Here is a 4,455-nt window from a genome sequence, read left to right on the forward strand (position 1 = left end):
ATGCCTCTTAGGTTTCCATTTGTTCAAATGGTCTTCAATGCACAGTAATATCTTGATTTTTTAAGTAATTTTAAGTAATGTGTGAAATGAGTGGTTTTTAAGTCATTTGACAAGTTGATTTTTAAAATCTGAATCATTAATATGATTAATGTATAAAGAAAATCTGAAGTAACTGCTTCATTGCCCAGATACAGTAAGTAGTTTATCTGAGTTTTAATTAAAAACTAGGTGCCCTTTGGGACCCTAAAACAGCAAATTCCAACTCTGATTCTAATCACTATATTGTATCTATATTTGTTTTGGAAACATATAAAAACTAGTACATGACATAAACCAGGAAAGAGTCAACCCTTGGAATCCTTAGGGGTTGGAGGAGAATTGTGTTCCTGAGCATTTTGTTGCCGTTTACCTTGTGTCCAGAGCCACTGAGGAATAGGAGCCTGGGAGGGCCAGACTTCCTGCAGTGTTTCTTTTTTTTTTTCCTCCTCCTTAAGTAGGCTCCACACCCAGCATGGAGTGAACTCACAACCATGAAATTGAGACCTGAGATTAAGAGTTTGAACTCACAACCATGAAATTGAGACCTGAGATTAAGAGTCTATACTATGGCACTTAACCAACTGAGGCACTAAGGCACCTGATTCTTGAACAGCATCATTCAGTCTTCAGATTAACTGTGAAGGGCCTGAGCCATGAAAAAGAGGCAAGTCTGATAGCTCCTTCCAGTGAATCCCAGAGGGCCACCTTGGAAGGGGTATGGTAGAGCAAGCAATTCTCCATGGGAAAAGATCCTCAGTAATAGTGAAGTGAAAGTTTGAAAGTTCTCCAGGGAGACCAGGCCCAGCTTTGCGTAGACACTTTGGGTTATGCAAAAGTTGAGGGATCCTACTTCCTGGAAATTTTAATTGGGTCTAGTGAGCATCCTATATAGAGGATGCTATTTTTCTTAGAACTTCTCTTGTCCTCTCTCCTTCCTCCACTATCTCTAATGGATTTTCTAAAACTCTTGTATTGATCTATGGCCAAACTACATTTCATACATATACAATACTATTTGTATCAGTCAGGGTTCTCCAAAGAAACAGAACCAATAGGATACACACACACACACACACACACACACACACACACACACACACATTTCCTTTATTTTAAGGAGTTGGCTTATGTGATTTGGAGGATTGGCTAGTCTGAAATGTGTAGGGCAGCCTGGCAGGCTGGAGATTCACACAGGAGTTGATGTTGCAGTCTTGAGTCCAAAATTTGTAAGGCAGCTGCAGACTAAAAAGTCAAGCAGGATTTTATGCTGCATACTTGAGGTGGAACTTCTTCTCCAGGAAGCTTCAGTTTTTACTCTTAAGGCCATCAACTGATTAGATGAGGCCTACTCACATTATCGATGGTAATCACTTTTACTTAAAGCCAACCAACTATAGATGTTAACCACATCTACAAAATACCCTCACAGTAGCACCTATATTTGTATTTGATTAAATAATTGGATACCATAGTCTAGCCATGTTGACACATAAGACAAACCATCATACCCCTACCATAAAAATAATTATAAAAATAGCTACGCTTTATTATGTATAGCTAGGTATACATGCTAAGCACTTCACATGAACTATGCATATATTTTTTAATTGGGGTATAATTGACATACAGTGTTATATTAGTTGCAAGTGTACAACATAATGATTTGACAATTCCGTCATTACTCACGGCTCACCACAATAAATGTAGTCACCATCTGTCATCAGTCAATGTTATTGTAATATTGACTATATTCCCTATGCCGTACTTTTCATCTTTGGAATTTATTTATTTTATAACTGGAAGTTTGTACCTCTTAATCCCCTTTATTTATTCTATCCATCCCCCTTCTCATCTTGCCTCTGGCAGCCACCAGTTTGTTCTTCGTATTTAAGAATCTGGGGATTTTTTTTGTTTGTTTTTTTGTTTGTTCATTTGTTTTGTGAAGTATATTACTTAATACTCATAACTCCATGAAGTAGTATTAATCTTTCTTTTACAGATAAAAAAACCCCTGAGGTTTAGAGCAGTTAGGCAATTTGCTAAAGTCACACAGTGAGTAAGCCATTGAGTCAGGACTCAAACATAAGCCTGTCTAACTCCTGACAAGTCTGTGATTTAGGAAATCTCTTTGGTCTCCAACAGATCTCCTATGCTTGCTCAGTCTCCAAGACTCTAGTGAAATCATGGAAACTACATCAAAGCTGAGAGCCATGGGTCTGAGTGGGGCCGCCATACTCATTGTGAGCCTCAGTTCTAATCCTGTTTCCAGGACCACCTGCATTTGCCAGATAATTCCAACAGCGTGGGTAAGCAATCTAAGGGAGGTAGATAGGGAAGCCTAACCACTCACCCTGCCTTCTAAGACAACACCTGCAGACAGCAGTTTCCACTCTTCATGTTGACTTGTCTCATTACCCAGACTCATAATCTGCTACAATATCAGGATTTTGCAAATGGACTCTCTTAACTCTGACATTTTAATCATTAAACCTTTTCATTTGTCCTTGGAATACTCTCTTCTCAATATTCTAATTGTTTTTTATGATTATCAGAAGTCCATTGCCCCCCATATTTTCTCCTTTATAATCTCATTCAAAATCCCTCTTCTTAGGAAAGAGGGATTATTCTAAGAATTATTCACTCCATTATGTTCCCCAGCAGTATTTATTTATATTTATTTTTGAGCAAAATTCTTACCTAAGCAGCCAGATTTCAAATATTCCAGATATTTATGGAATATTAGCCACCAGTGAGGGAAACATTTAATAGCTATGAAGCCTTCCAGTTGCAATCCTGAAGAATCCCTTTTACCACTTGCCTGCTTTGTTTATATCTAGTGCTATTCAAGAGAAACTCCCTTTAGGCCCTAACACTTTCTCCATATTGATTTCAAGAGATAAACCTGAAAACCAAGAAGATGATGAAACATCCGAGTAAAAATTAGGTGTATGTGTATTTCCATCAATACTACTAATAAGAAAGAGCAACTGGGTGGCTCAGTTGGTTAAGTATCTACTGTCAGCTAAGGTCCTGATCTCAGGATTCTGGAATCGAGTCTGCATAGGGCTTCCTGCTCGGTGGGAAGTCTGCTTCTCCATCTCTCTCTGCCTACCCCCTACTTGTGCTCCTTTCTCTCTCTGAAATAAATAAAATCTTTTTAAAAAAATAAGAAACACTGAGTATTCTCTAATCCTCATAGTAACTCCTGCAGGTAGATACTATTATTATTGTCATTTTCCAGATAAAGAACTTAAGGGTCAGAGAGGTAGTGACCCTCTCTGAAGCCATGTTGAAATGGAGAAACTGCTCACTCTGAAGCCTAGGACTTAACAGGTATAGCTAAACATCCAACCCAGAGAACAGGATGCAAAAGAATCGAGTATGAAAGCAACATAAATTAGTTTTCATACCCTAAAAAAAACTTTCAACATAAAATCTGGAGAGATTTGACAACATTAATTCTTAGGTGCATTGAAATTCCAGTCTTACATCCTGTTTTCTAATAGTTACCTACATTTTTTTTCAAATTTTTATTTAAATTCAATTTAGTTAACATATATTGTATCATTAGTTACTGCAGTAGAATTTAGTGATTCTTCAGTTGTATATAACACCCAGTGCTCATCTCATCATGTGCCCTCCTTATGGCATAATCCTCCTTAATCCAGTTACCCCACCCCCCACTCTTTCCCCTCCAGCAGCCCTCAGTTTGTTTCCTAGAGTTCAGTGTTTCTTATGGTTTGCCTCTATCTCTATTTTCATCTTATTTTATTTTTCATTCCCTTTCTTTTTTTTTTTTTAAGATTTATTTATTTATTCATTCAGAGAGAGAGAGAGAGAGAGAGGCAGAGACACAGGCAGAGGGAGAAGCGGGCTCCATGCAGAAAGCCCCACGCGGGACTCGATCAGGGTTTCCACGATCACGCCCTGGGCTGCACGCCCAGGTTCACCGCTGCGCCACCGGGGCAGCCTTTCATTCCCTTTCTTTATGTTCACCTGTATTGTTTCTTAAATTCCACATATGAGTGAAATCATATTTTACTTAGCATATCCTCTAGTTCCATCCTCTAGTTCCATCCATGCCATTGCAAATGGAAACATTTCATTCTTTTTGATGGCTGAGTAATATTCCAATATGTATATATATTCCCTACCTCTTTTTTTTTTTTTAGATTTTATTTATTTATTCATGAGAGAGAGAGAGACAGACAGAGAGAGAGAGGCAGAGACACAGGCAGAGGGAGAAGCAGGCTCCATGCAGGGAGGCCGATGTGGGAATCGATCCCGGATCTCCAGGATCACACCCTGGGCTGAAGGTGGCGCTAAACCGCTGAGCCACCGGGGCTGCCCCTCCCTAAATCTTTATCCATTCATCCTTCAATGGATATCTGGGCTCTTTCCACAGTTTGGCTAATC

The sequence above is a fragment of the Canis lupus genome, chromosome 8 (genome assembly GCF_048164855.1).
Source record: "Canis lupus baileyi chromosome 8, mCanLup2.hap1, whole genome shotgun sequence".
NCBI lineage: Eukaryota > Metazoa > Chordata > Mammalia > Carnivora > Canidae > Canis > Canis lupus.